Source organism: Microcebus murinus, unplaced genomic scaffold (genome assembly GCF_040939455.1).
Source record: "Microcebus murinus isolate Inina unplaced genomic scaffold, M.murinus_Inina_mat1.0 scaf061_hap2_Mmur4.0, whole genome shotgun sequence".
In the NCBI taxonomy this organism is placed as follows: Eukaryota; Metazoa; Chordata; class Mammalia; order Primates; family Cheirogaleidae; genus Microcebus; species Microcebus murinus.
In genome coordinates, this window is record NW_027439007.1 from 69666 (window position 1) to 84176 (window position 14511).

Genomic DNA, 14511 nt, shown 5'->3' on the forward strand with positions numbered 1-14511 from the left:
CGGAGGGCGCCCCTGCCCCGCTCAAGAAGCCGAGCCTCTCTGCGCTTCCCCGCCGCCTCCTCCCGCCCCAGGCCCCGCGCCGGCGCTGACCCCCACCGGGCGGGCCTGTTGAGTTCACCGGCCGGGTCCGGCGGGCTCCGAGGGACGGGGGTGACAGGCGAGGTGGGGCGGGGCGGGCAGGGAGCGGCGGGCCGGGGTGGGGGGCTGTCTCTCTATACACACACACACACATACACACACACACTCACACTCACACTCACACTCACTCACTCACACTCACACAAGATGCGCCTCCACGGCTGGACTCGCCAAGGTGGAGACCTTCCAGCCCCCTTCCTCTCCTCGCCTGGCCCACCCCCAGCTCGTGGCCGCCCCCGCCGCCGCCGCCGCCGCCGCCGCCGCCGATTGCGCACGCGCGGGTCGCCCGCCCTTTGACCCCAGGCAGGGGCCGCCCTCCCCGACAACCCCTTTCAGCTGCGCCCCCCACCCTGTGGGTGGGCTGCCGCCTATTCCCCCGGGCCCGGGCTGGGGCACAGCGCATGGGGGAGGGGAGCGAGTGTATGGGGCGTCTCTCTCTCTCTCTAGGGATGTGTCCCATGGGTGGGGTGGCGTGGTTAGTGGGGCGCTGAAGAAATCAGTCCCCTCCATCTCCTACCTCTGGAAAACGCCCAAGCCCTTGGAGAACTGCCGGCAACGCGACCGTGGGGGCCGGGACCCTCCTCTGTGTCCTCCTGTGGCCCAGTCCAAGGGGCCTGGGCCTGGCCGGGGCTGCATTGGACCCCGACCACCCTGGCGTGTGGACTCGCTAAAAATCGGCGATTAGATATTGGATTCCAGCTTCATTGAGGTCATTTCACTAATGAGTGCACCGGAAAGAGTTTCCTAATCCATCTGTGAGGGTGGCAACTGAAAGAGAATTTTAAAGCTGACAGAATAGGCGAGGAAAGGCATAGGAGATTTCCACACCCAGTAAGGAAGCCTTTCCCGAAATGGAAGAAAGAAACGAGCAAACAGAGACACCGGTAGCCCGCCAGGATCAGAGTCTGCCCCCGAGAGAAAGTACCCTGACCAGGTTCACCCGTGGGTGGGTGGCGAGCTAGCGGCATTCAGAAGAGCGAGGCCCGCAGTCTGTGCAGAAGACACCTGCACTCGGGTGTGTGTGGCGGCACGATTCACAAGCAGCTCCAGATGTTAAGCCAAGGAGAAGCCAGGGAGTTCCCAACGCCCCAGGTGTCCTCAGCCCACGACTGGCTGCTGGGGGAATGCGAAGCCCGGCTCCTTGTCTCAGAGCGGGACAACCAGGAGGTGTGACGTACACCCCGGGGTTCCCAGGAGGATCAGGCTGAAGCTGGGACTTGGCCTGAAAGTGTCCCCTCGCACGGCCACCCCCTTCCCCTTCCTGCTCCTCTACTCCTGGTGCCCCTCCATCCAGGGGCCAGACCTTAAAGAGCCACCCGCAAGAGAATCCTGGTCCCAAAGGAGCCTTCTGGGGGACCCGTGCTGAGAGAGGTTGTGGGCATGGCCCGCTGGGGCTCTGCCCGACCCAGGGCTGAGAGATGCAACCTCCCAGCTCTGGGTCCCTGCAGGGGAAGCGTTGGCAAGCACAGGGCCAGTCCTCCAAAGGCCCAGGTGCAGGGAGCCCAGGCCAAGCAGCCTGCGGAAGAAGCCACCCCGGGAACACGACTGCAGGCCACGGCCCTTCCCACCTCCTCCTCCTCCTCCTCCTCCTGCTCCTCCACCCCCCCCCCCGACCTCCCACCCCCACCCCCGACATGGCGCAGGGCTCAGAGACACCTCAGACACTTGCTACCCAAAGTGCAAAGGGCATCAGTTGCTCCTCCAAACCCCCCCCCCGCCCAGCAGACCGCGTTGTCCAGCCAGCCCCCGGGCCTCCCTGGGGTGCCCAGCACAAAAGTGCAGACAACCACCGGACCCTCAATCTCAGTTTTCGGATGTTTTTGCCACTCTAAGGACCCGCAGGCCAGCTGGGCCTTCTGGCAGGACAGAGAGCCCCGGAATCCGACGTGGAGAGCTGGGTGTACGTCCCCACGAGGAGGCGGTCCCCACCTCCGCGGCTCTCCCCTTGCGGGGGGGAAAAGCAGCCACGGGGCCTCAGAGAAGACACCAGGCTGGGCGCCCGCCCCACAGTGGGGGCACGTCCCCCGCAGGCCACTTAGCGACGGCCGCCGGCCGGCGGACGGTTGGGTGGCGCGAGACGCTGCGGCCGCCCTGCTACCGGGTTCCTGGGAGGGCGTCCTGGAACCAGCGTCCACACCAAGCCCTTGGAAGGCCCAGGCGACGGAGGAGCCCCGTCAGGCAGGGGCCGAGGACGGTGACGGCCCGGGCGGGGAGGAGCGTGTCAGGCAGGGGCAGAGGACGGTGACAGGTGACAGGCCGGGCGGGAAGGAGTCAGTCAGGCAGGGGCCGAGGAGGAGACGGGGCTGGGTAAGGGTTAGGGTTAGAGTCAGGGCACAAGTCACAATCGCAAAGACCTGGAAGCGACCCGAGTGCCCATCGACCCACGAGTGCGTAAATGAAATGTGGCGCGTGGACACCACGGAGTGCTATTCAGCTAGGAGGAGCAGCGGTGAGAGGGCACCTCTCGTGGTTCTCCTGGCCAGAGCTGGAACCCGTTCCAGTAAGCCAGGTAGCCCAAGAATGGACACACGAGCACCACGTGCTCGCGCTCACCAGCAAATGGGTACGAACCGACGGACACCCAAGTGGACACAGAGGAATCACCTTCATCGGGTGGGTGTCGGGCGGGTGGGGGGAGGGGATGGGCATACACCTCCATTAGGAATGGGGTGGGTGCGCACCGACTGGGGGATGGGCGCACTTGAGGCTCTGACCCGAGGGGGGAGGCTGGGAGAGGGCAACGTACCCGACCTTAACATTGGTACCCCCACAATACGCTGGAACAACATCAGAGGTTAATGAATAAGAACACAGGGGGGAGGGGGGCACGGGCAACACATGTCACCTTAATACTTGGACTCCCATCATCTGCTTGAAAAGAGAGAGAAAAGAAAATGCAATCATAGAGATAAGAGACACTTTTTAAACATAATGAATCCGAAGAGAAAAGTAAAAGGAGGCCTGTGGGGCAGGTCTGGGTGTGACTCCGGATCCCCCAACATCAGGTGCCACCACCAAAGATTCCTACGTGTAGCCCATAGAACCCCAAAAGCAACGGGACGAGTTCTGGTCACATACTCCCTCAAAATGACATCCTGGCCTTCTTCTGGAACTCCCTCCCCTCTCAGACTCTCAAGGTTTCCTCCAGCGTGTCGGTTCCCACAGAGCAGACCTTTGGTCTGAGACCTGACAGTCCAGAAGCCACGCATGCTGCCGCGTGACGGCGGTGTCGCGGCTTGGGACAAGAGGAGGCCCCACGGTGCGGGCTGGGGCGCCAGGCACCGCGGCGGGCGCTGAGGGTGGGGGTGACCCCCGCCCCGGGCCGCCGCCTCGCTCCCAGAGAGGGGACAGAACAAGAGGCAAAACAAAACAAAAAAAAAAAAAAAAAGAAGCCTACGGCACCCGGTATTCCCAGGCGGTCTCCCATCCAAGTACTAACCAGGCCCGACCCTGCTTAGCTTCCGAGACCAGACGAGATCGGGCGCGTTCAGGGTGGTGTGGCCCTAGACGGCGGAGGGCGCCCCTGCCCCGCTCAAGAAGCCGAGCCTCTCTGCGCTTCCCCGCCGCCTCCTCCCGCCCCAGGCCCCGCGCCGGCGCTGACCCCCACCGGGCGGGCCTGTTGAGTTCACCGGCCGGGTCCGGCGGGCTCCGAGGGACGGGGGTGACAGGCGAGGTGGGGCGGGGCGGGCAGGGAGCGGCGGGCCGGGGTGGGGGGCTGTCTCTCTATACACACACACACACATACACACACACACTCACACTCACACTCACACTCACTCACTCACACTCACACAAGATGCGCCTCCACGGCTGGACTCGCCAAGGTGGAGACCTTCCAGCCCCCTTCCTCTCCTCGCCTGGCCCACCCCCAGCTCGTGGCCGCCCCCGCCGCCGCCGCCGCCGCCGCCGCCGCCGATTGCGCACGCGCGGGTCGCCCGCCCTTTGACCCCAGGCAGGGGCCGCCCTCCCCGACAACCCCTTTCAGCTGCGCCCCCCACCCTGTGGGTGGGCTGCCGCCTATTCCCCCGGGCCCGGGCTGGGGCACAGCGCATGGGGGAGGGGAGCGAGTGTATGGGGCGTCTCTCTCTCTCTCTAGGGATGTGTCCCATGGGTGGGGTGGCGTGGTTAGTGGGGCGCTGAAGAAATCAGTCCCCTCCATCTCCTACCTCTGGAAAACGCCCAAGCCCTTGGAGAACTGCCGGCAACGCGACCGTGGGGGCCGGGACCCTCCTCTGTGTCCTCCTGTGGCCCAGTCCAAGGGGCCTGGGCCTGGCCGGGGCTGCATTGGACCCCGACCACCCTGGCGTGTGGACTCGCTAAAAATCGGCGATTAGATATTGGATTCCAGCTTCATTGAGGTCATTTCACTAATGAGTGCACCGGAAAGAGTTTCCTAATCCATCTGTGAGGGTGGCAACTGAAAGAGAATTTTAAAGCTGACAGAATAGGCGAGGAAAGGCATAGGAGATTTCCACACCCAGTAAGGAAGCCTTTCCCGAAATGGAAGAAAGAAACGAGCAAACAGAGACACCGGTAGCCCGCCAGGATCAGAGTCTGCCCCCGAGAGAAAGTACCCTGACCAGGTTCACCCGTGGGTGGGTGGCGAGCTAGCGGCATTCAGAAGAGCGAGGCCCGCAGTCTGTGCAGAAGACACCTGCACTCGGGTGTGTGTGGCGGCACGATTCACAAGCAGCTCCAGATGTTAAGCCAAGGAGAAGCCAGGGAGTTCCCAACGCCCCAGGTGTCCTCAGCCCACGACTGGCTGCTGGGGGAATGCGAAGCCCGGCTCCTTGTCTCAGAGCGGGACAACCAGGAGGTGTGACGTACACCCCGGGGTTCCCAGGAGGATCAGGCTGAAGCTGGGACTTGGCCTGAAAGTGTCCCCTCGCACGGCCACCCCCTTCCCCTTCCTGCTCCTCTACTCCTGGTGCCCCTCCATCCAGGGGCCAGACCTTAAAGAGCCACCCGCAAGAGAATCCTGGTCCCAAAGGAGCCTTCTGGGGGACCCGTGCTGAGAGAGGTTGTGGGCATGGCCCGCTGGGGCTCTGCCCGACCCAGGGCTGAGAGATGCAACCTCCCAGCTCTGGGTCCCTGCAGGGGAAGCGTTGGCAAGCACAGGGCCAGTCCTCCAAAGGCCCAGGTGCAGGGAGCCCAGGCCAAGCAGCCTGCGGAAGAAGCCACCCCGGGAACACGACTGCAGGCCACGGCCCTTCCCACCTCCTCCTCCTCCTCCTCCTCCTGCTCCTCCACCCCCCCCCCCGACCTCCCACCCCCACCCCCGACATGGCGCAGGGCTCAGAGACACCTCAGACACTTGCTACCCAAAGTGCAAAGGGCATCAGTTGCTCCTCCAAACCCCCCCCCCGCCCAGCAGACCGCGTTGTCCAGCCAGCCCCCGGGCCTCCCTGGGGTGCCCAGCACAAAAGTGCAGACAACCACCGGACCCTCAATCTCAGTTTTCGGATGTTTTTGCCACTCTAAGGACCCGCAGGCCAGCTGGGCCTTCTGGCAGGACAGAGAGCCCCGGAATCCGACGTGGAGAGCTGGGTGTACGTCCCCACGAGGAGGCGGTCCCCACCTCCGCGGCTCTCCCCTTGCGGGGGGGAAAAGCAGCCACGGGGCCTCAGAGAAGACACCAGGCTGGGCGCCCGCCCCACAGTGGGGGCACGTCCCCCGCAGGCCACTTAGCGACGGCCGCCGGCCGGCGGACGGTTGGGTGGCGCGAGACGCTGCGGCCGCCCTGCTACCGGGTTCCTGGGAGGGCGTCCTGGAACCAGCGTCCACACCAAGCCCTTGGAAGGCCCAGGCGACGGAGGAGCCCCGTCAGGCAGGGGCCGAGGACGGTGACGGCCCGGGCGGGGAGGAGCGTGTCAGGCAGGGGCAGAGGACGGTGACAGGTGACAGGCCGGGCGGGAAGGAGTCAGTCAGGCAGGGGCCGAGGAGGAGACGGGGCTGGGTAAGGGTTAGGGTTAGAGTCAGGGCACAAGTCACAATCGCAAAGACCTGGAAGCGACCCGAGTGCCCATCGACCCACGAGTGCGTAAATGAAATGTGGCGCGTGGACACCACGGAGTGCTATTCAGCTAGGAGGAGCAGCGGTGAGAGGGCACCTCTCGTGGTTCTCCTGGCCAGAGCTGGAACCCGTTCCAGTAAGCCAGGTAGCCCAAGAATGGACACACGAGCACCACGTGCTCGCGCTCACCAGCAAATGGGTACGAACCGACGGACACCCAAGTGGACACAGAGGAATCACCTTCATCGGGTGGGTGTCGGGCGGGTGGGGGGAGGGGATGGGCATACACCTCCATTAGGAATGGGGTGGGTGCGCACCGACTGGGGGATGGGCGCACTTGAGGCTCTGACCCGAGGGGGGAGGCTGGGAGAGGGCAACGTACCCGACCTTAACATTGGTACCCCCACAATACGCTGGAACAACATCAGAGGTTAATGAATAAGAACACAGGGGGGAGGGGGGCACGGGCAACACATGTCACCTTAATACTTGGACTCCCATCATCTGCTTGAAAAGAGAGAGAAAAGAAAATGCAATCATAGAGATAAGAGACACTTTTTAAACATAATGAATCCGAAGAGAAAAGTAAAAGGAGGCCTGTGGGGCAGGTCTGGGTGTGACTCCGGATCCCCCAACATCAGGTGCCACCACCAAAGATTCCTACGTGTAGCCCATAGAACCCCAAAAGCAACGGGACGAGTTCTGGTCACATACTCCCTCAAAATGACATCCTGGCCTTCTTCTGGAACTCCCTCCCCTCTCAGACTCTCAAGGTTTCCTCCAGCGTGTCGGTTCCCACAGAGCAGACCTTTGGTCTGAGACCTGACAGTCCAGAAGCCACGCATGCTGCCGCGTGACGGCGGTGTCGCGGCTTGGGACAAGAGGAGGCCCCACGGTGCGGGCTGGGGCGCCAGGCACCGCGGCGGGCGCTGAGGGTGGGGGTGACCCCCGCCCCGGGCCGCCGCCTCGCTCCCAGAGAGGGGACAGAACAAGAGGCAAAACAAAACAAAAAAAAAAAAAAAAAAGAAGCCTACGGCACCCGGTATTCCCAGGCGGTCTCCCATCCAAGTACTAACCAGGCCCGACCCTGCTTAGCTTCCGAGACCAGACGAGATCGGGCGCGTTCAGGGTGGTGTGGCCCTAGACGGTGGACGGCGCCCCTGCCCCGCTCAAGAAGCCGAGCCTCTCTGCGCTTCCCCGCCGCCTCCTCCCGCCCCAGGCCCCGCGCCGGCGCTGACCCCCACCGGGCGGGCCTGTTGAGTTCACCGGCCGGGTCCGGCGGGCTCCGAGGGACGGGGGTGACAGGCGGGGCGGGGCGGGGCGGGCAGGGAGCGGCGGGCCGGGGTGGGGGGCTGTCTCTCTATACACACACACACACACACACACACACACTCACACTCACACTCACTCACTCACACTCACACAAGATGCGCCTCCACGGCTGGACTCGCCAAGGTGGAGACCTTCCAGCCCCCTTCCTCTCCTCGCCTGGCCCACCCCCAGCTCGTGGCCGCCCCCGCCGCCGCCGCCGCCGCCGCCGATTGCGCACGCGCGGGTCGCCCGCCCTTTGACCCCAGGCAGGGGCCGCCCTCCCCGACAACCCCTTTCAGCTGCGCCCCCCACCCTGTGGGTGGGCTGCCGCCTATTCCCCCGGGCCCGGGCTGGGGCACAGCGCATGGGGGAGGGGAGCGAGTGTATGGGGCGTCTCTCTCTCTCTCTAGGGATGTGTCCCATGGGTGGGGTGGCGTGGTTAGTGGGGCGCTGAAGAAATCAGTCCCCTCCATCTCCTACCTCTGGAAAACGCCCAAGCCCTTGGAGAACTGCCGGCAACGCGACCGTGGGGGCCGGGACCCTCCTCTGTGTCCTCCTGTGGCCCAGTCCAAGGGGCCTGGGCCTGGCCGGGGCTGCATTGGACCCCGACCACCCTGGCGTGTGGACTCGCTAAAAATCGGCGATTAGATATTGGATTCCAGCTTCATTGAGGTCATTTCACTAATGAGTGCACCGGAAAGAGTTTCCTAATCCATCTGTGAGGGTGGCAACTGAAAGAGAATTTTAAAGCTGACAGAATAGGCGAGGAAAGGCATAGGAGATTTCCACACCCAGTAAGGAAGCCTTTCCCGAAATGGAAGAAAGAAACGAGCAAACAGAGACACCGGTAGCCCGCCAGGATCAGAGTCTGCCCCCGAGAGAAAGTACCCTGACCAGGTTCACCCGTGGGTGGGTGGCGAGCTAGCGGCATTCAGAAGAGCGAGGCCCGCAGTCTGTGCAGAAGACACCTGCACTCGGGTGTGTGTGGCGGCACGATTCACAAGCAGCTCCAGATGTTAAGCCAAGGAGAAGCCAGGGAGTTCCCAACGCCCCAGGTGTCCTCAGCCCACGACTGGCTGCTGGGGGAATGCGAAGCCCGGCTCCTTGTCTCAGAGCGGGGCAACCAGGAGGTGTGACGTACACCCCGGGGTTCCCAGGAGGATCAGGCTGAAGCTGGGACTTGGCCTGAAAGTGTCCCCTCGCACGGCCACCCCCTTCCCCTTCCTGCTCCTCTACTCCTGGTGCCCCTCCATCCAGGGGCCAGACCTTAAAGAGCCACCCGCAAGAGAATCCTGGTCCCAAAGGAGCCTTCTGGGGGACCCGTGCTGAGAGAGGTTGTGGGCATGGCCCGCTGGGGCTCTGCCCGACCCAGGGCTGAGAGATGCAACCTCCCAGCTCTGGGTCCCTGCAGGGGAAGCGTTGGCAAGCACAGGGCCAGTCCTCCAAAGGCCCAGGTGCAGGGAGCCCAGGCCAAGCAGCCTGCGGAAGAAGCCACCCCGGGAACACGACTGCAGGCCACGGCCCTTCCCACCTCCTCCTCCTCCTCCTCCTCCTGCTCCTCCACCCCCCCCCCGACCTCCCACCCCCACCCCCGACATGGCGCAGGGCTCAGAGACACCTCAGACACTTGCTACCCAAAGTGCAAAGGGCATCAGTTGCTCCTCCAAACCCCCCCCCCCGCCCAGCAGACCGCGTTGTCCAGCCAGCCCCCGGGCCTCCCTGGGGTGCCCAGCACAAAAGTGCAGACAACCACCGGACCCTCAATCTCAGTTTTCGGATGTTTTTGCCACTCTAAGGACCCGCAGGCCAGCTGGGCCTTCTGGCAGGACAGAGAGCCCCGGAATCCGACGTGGAGAGCTGGGTGTACGTCCCCACGAGGAGGCGGTCCCCACCTCCGCGGCTCTCCCCTTGCGGGGGGGAAAAGCAGCCACGGGGCCTCAGAGAAGACACCAGGCTGGGCGCCCGCCCCACAGTGGGGGCACGTCCCCCGCAGGCCACTTAGCGACGGCCGCCGGCCGGCGGACGGTTGGGTGGCGCGAGACGCTGCGGCCGCCCTGCTACCGGGTTCCTGGGAGGGCGTCCTGGAACCAGCGTCCACACCAAGCCCTTGGAAGGCCCAGGCGACGGAGGAGCCCCGTCAGGCAGGGGCCGAGGACGGTGACGGCCCGGGCGGGGAGGAGCGTGTCAGGCAGGGGCAGAGGACGGTGACAGGTGACAGGCCGGGCGGGAAGGAGTCAGTCAGGCAGGGGCCGAGGAGGAGACGGGGCTGGGTAAGGGTTAGGGTTAGAGTCAGGGCACAAGTCACAATCGCAAAGACCTGGAAGCGACCCGAGTGCCCATCGACCCACGAGTGCGTAAATGAAATGTGGCGCGTGGACACCACGGAGTGCTATTCAGCTAGGAGGAGCAGCGGTGAGAGGGCACCTCTCGTGGTTCTCCTGGCCAGAGCTGGAACCCGTTCCAGTAAGCCAGGTAGCCCAAGAATGGACACACGAGCACCACGTGCTCGCGCTCACCAGCAAATGGGTACGAACCGACGGACACCCAAGTGGACACAGAGGAATCACCTTCATCGGGTGGGTGTCGGGCGGGTGGGGGGAGGGGATGGGCATACACCTCCATTAGGAATGGGGTGGGTGCGCACCGACTGGGGGATGGGCGCACTTGAGGCTCTGACCCGAGGGGGGAGGCTGGGAGAGGGCAACGTACCCGACCTTAACATTGGTACCCCCACAATACGCTGGAACAACATCAGAGGTTAATGAATAAGAACACAGGGGGGAGGGGGGCACGGGCAACACATGTCACCTTAATACTTGGACTCCCATCATCTGCTTGAAAAGAGAGAGAAAAGAAAATGCAATCATAGAGATAAGAGACACTTTTTAAACATAATGAATCCGAAGAGAAAAGTAAAAGGAGGCCTGTGGGACAGGTCTGGGTGTGACTCCGGATCCCCCAACATCAGGTGCCACCACCAAAGATTCCTACGTGTAGCCCATAGAACCCCAAAAGCAACGGGACGAGTTCTGGTCACATACTCCCTCAAAATGACATCCTGGCCTTCTTCTGGAACTCCCTCCCCTCTCAGACTCTCAAGGTTTCCTCCAGCGTGTCGGTTCCCACAGAGCAGACCTTTGGTCTGAGACCTGACAGTCCAGAAGCCACGCATGCTGCCGCGTGACGGCGGTGTCGCGGCTTGGGACAAGAGGAGGCCCCACGGTGCGGGCTGGGGCGCCAGGCACCGCGGCGGGCGCTGAGGGTGGGGGTGACCCCCGCCCCGGGCCGCCGCCTCGCTCCCAGAGAGGGGACAGAACAAGAGGCAAAACAAAACAAAAAAAAAAAAAAAAAAGAAGCCTACGGCACCCGGTATTCCCAGGCGGTCTCCCATCCAAGTACTAACCAGGCCCGACCCTGCTTAGCTTCCGAGACCAGACGAGATCGGGCGCGTTCAGGGTGGTGTGGCCCTAGACGGCGGAGGGCGCCCCTGCCCCGCTCAAGAAGCCGAGCCTCTCTGCGCTTCCCCGCCGCCTCCTCCCGCCCCAGGCCCCGCGCCGGCGCTGACCCGCACCGGGCGGGCCTGTTGAGTTCACCGGCCGGGTCCGGCGGGCTCCGAGGGACGGGGGTGACAGGCGGGGCGGGGCGGGGCGGGCAGGGAGCGGCGGGCCGGGGTGGGGGGCTGTCTCTCTATACACACACACACACACACACACACACACACACTCACACTCACACTCACTCACTCACACTCACACAAGATGCGCCTCCACGGCTGGACTCGCCAAGGTGGAGACCTTCCAGCCCCCTTCCTCTCCTCGCCTGGCCCACCCCCAGCTCGTGGCCGCCCCCGCCGCCGCCGCCGCCGCCGCCGATTGCGCACGCGCGGGTCGCCCGCCCTTTGACCCCAGGCAGGGGCCGCCCTCCCCGACAACCCCTTTCAGCTGCGCCCCCCACCCTGTGGGTGGGCTGCCGCCTATTCCCCCGGGCCCGGGCTGGGGCACAGCGCATGGGGGAGGGGAGCGAGTGTATGGGGCGTCTCTCTCTCTCTCTAGGGATGTGTCCCATGGGTGGGGTGGCGTGGTTAGTGGGGCGCTGAAGAAATCAGTCCCCTCCATCTCCTACCTCTGGAAAACGCCCAAGCCCTTGGAGAACTGCCGGCAACGCGACCGTGGGGGCCGGGACCCTCCTCTGTGTCCTCCTGTGGCCCAGTCCAAGGGGCCTGGGCCTGGCCGGGGCTGCATTGGACCCCGACCACCCTGGCGTGTGGACTCGCTAAAAATCGGCGATTAGATATTGGATTCCAGCTTCATTGAGGTCATTTCACTAATGAGTGCACCGGAAAGAGTTTCCTAATCCATCTGTGAGGGTGGCAACTGAAAGAGAATTTTAAAGCTGACAGAATAGGCGAGGAAAGGCATAGGAGATTTCCACACCCAGTAAGGAAGCCTTTCCCGAAATGGAAGAAAGAAACGAGCAAACAGAGACACCGGTAGCCCGCCAGGATCAGAGTCTGCCCCCGAGAGAAAGTACCCTGACCAGGTTCACCCGTGGGTGGGTGGCGAGCTAGCGGCATTCAGAAGAGCGAGGCCCGCAGTCTGTGCAGAAGACACCTGCACTCGGGTGTGTGTGGCGGCACGATTCACAAGCAGCTCCAGATGTTAAGCCAAGGAGAAGCCAGGGAGTTCCCAACGCCCCAGGTGTCCTCAGCCCACGACTGGCTGCTGGGGGAATGCGAAGCCCGGCTCCTTGTCTCAGAGCGGGACAACCAGGAGGTGTGACGTACACCCCGGGGTTCCCAGGAGGATCAGGCTGAAGCTGGGACTTGGCCTGAAAGTGTCCCCTCGCACGGCCACCCCCTTCCCCTTCCTGCTCCTCTACTCCTGGTGCCCCTCCATCCAGGGGCCAGACCTTAAAGAGCCACCCGCAAGAGAATCCTGGTCCCAAAGGAGCCTTCTGGGGGACCCGTGCTGAGAGAGGTTGTGGGCATGGCCCGCTGGGGCTCTGCCCGACCCAGGGCTGAGAGATGCAACCTCCCAGCTCTGGGTCCCTGCAGGGGAAGCGTTGGCAAGCACAGGGCCAGTCCTCCAAAGGCCCAGGTGCAGGGAGCCCAGGCCAAGCAGCCTGCGGAAGAAGCCACCCCGGGAACACGACTGCAGGCCACGGCCCTTCCCACCTCCTCCTCCTCCTCCTCCTCCTGCTCCTCCACCCCCCCCCCCGACCTCCCACCCCCACCCCCGACATGGCGCAGGGCTCAGAGACACCTCAGACACTTGCTACCCAAAGTGCAAAGGGCATCAGTTGCTCCTCCAAACCCCCCCCCCGCCCAGCAGACCGCGTTGTCCAGCCAGCCCCCGGGCCTCCCTGGGGTGCCCAGCACAAAAGTGCAGACAACCACCGGACCCTCAATCTCAGTTTTCGGATGTTTTTGCCACTCTAAGGACCCGCAGGCCAGCTGGGCCTTCTGGCAGGACAGAGAGCCCCGGAATCCGACGTGGAGAGCTGGGTGTACGTCCCCACGAGGAGGCGGTCCCCACCTCCGCGGCTCTCCCCTTGCGGGGGGGAAAAGCAGCCACGGGGCCTCAGAGAAGACACCAGGCTGGGCGCCCGCCCCACAGTGGGGGCACGTCCCCCGCAGGCCACTTAGCGACGGCCGCCGGCCGGCGGACGGTTGGGTGGCGCGAGACGCTGCGGCCGCCCTGCTACCGGGTTCCTGGGAGGGCGTCCTGGAACCAGCGTCCACACCAAGCCCTTGGAAGGCCCAGGCGACGGAGGAGCCCCGTCAGGCAGGGGCCGAGGACGGTGACGGCCCGGGCGGGGAGGAGCGTGTCAGGCAGGGGCAGAGGACGGTGACAGGTGACAGGCCGGGCGGGAAGGAGTCAGTCAGGCAGGGGCCGAGGAGGAGACGGGGCTGGGTAAGGGTTAGGGTTAGAGTCAGGGCACAAGTCACAATCGCAAAGACCTGGAAGCGACCCGAGTGCCCATCGACCCACGAGTGCGTAAATGAAATGTGGCGCGTGGACACCACGGAGTGCTATTCAGCTAGGAGGAGCAGCGGTGAGAGGGCACCTCTCGTGGTTCTCCTGGCCAGAGCTGGAACCCGTTCCAGTAAGCCAGGTAGCCCAAGAATGGACACACGAGCACCACGTGCTCGCGCTCACCAGCAAATGGGTACGAACCGACGGACACCCAAGTGGACACAGAGGAATCACCTTCATCGGGTGGGTGTCGGGCGGGTGGGGGGAGGGGATGGGCATACACCTCCATTAGGAATGGGGTGGGTGCGCACCGACTGGGGGATGGGCGCACTTGAGGCTCTGACCCGAGGGGGGAGGCTGGGAGAGGGCAACGTACCCGACCTTAACATTGGTACCCCCACAATACGCTGGAACAACATCAGAGGTTAATGAATAAGAACACAGGGGGGAGGGGGGCACGGGCAACACATGTCACCTTAATACTTGGACTCCCATCATCTGCTTGAAAAGAGAGAGAAAAGAAAATGCAATCATAGAGATAAGAGACACTTTTTAAACATAATGAATCCGAAGAGAAAAGTAAAAGGAGGCCTGTGGGGCAGGTCTGGGTGTGACTCCGGATCCCCCAACATCAGGTGCCACCACCAAAGATTCCTACGTGTAGCCCATAGAACCCCAAAAGCAACGGGACGAGTTCTGGTCACATACTCCCTCAAAATGACATCCTGGCCTTCTTCTGGAACTCCCTCCCCTCTCAGACTCTCAAGGTTTCCTCCAGCGTGTCGGTTCCCACAGAGCAGACCTTTGGTCTGAGACCTGACAGTCCAGAAGCCACGCATGCTGCCGCGTGACGGCGGTGTCGCGGCTTGGGACAAGAGGAGGCCCCACGGTGCGGGCTGGGGCGCCAGGCACCGCGGCGGGCGCTGAGGGTGGGGGTGACCCCCGCCCCGGGCCGCCGCCTCGCTCCCAGAGAGGGGACAGAACAAGAGGCAAAACAAAACAAAAAAAAAAAAAAAAAAGAAGCCTACGGCACCCGGTATTCCCAGGCGGTCTCCCATCCAAGTACTAACCAGG

General features: G+C 63.7%; 3 non-coding genes across 3 annotated transcripts; all 3 read right to left on the minus strand.

Annotated features, from left to right (window-relative positions):
* Positions 1-3528: 3528 nt before the first annotated feature.
* Positions 3529-3647, minus strand: LOC142869186 (5S ribosomal RNA). Its single transcript, XR_012917942.1, has one exon. It is a non-coding gene; the product is annotated as a 5S ribosomal RNA (ribosomal RNA).
* A 3531-nt stretch (positions 3648-7178) lies between these two features.
* LOC142869187 (5S ribosomal RNA) lies at positions 7179-7297 on the minus strand. The gene has a single exon (XR_012917943.1). It is a non-coding gene; the product is annotated as a 5S ribosomal RNA (ribosomal RNA).
* Positions 7298-10816: 3519 nt separating this feature from the next.
* LOC142869188 (5S ribosomal RNA) lies at positions 10817-10935 on the minus strand. The gene has a single exon (XR_012917944.1). It is a non-coding gene; the product is annotated as a 5S ribosomal RNA (ribosomal RNA).
* Positions 10936-14511: the final 3576 nt, after the last annotated feature.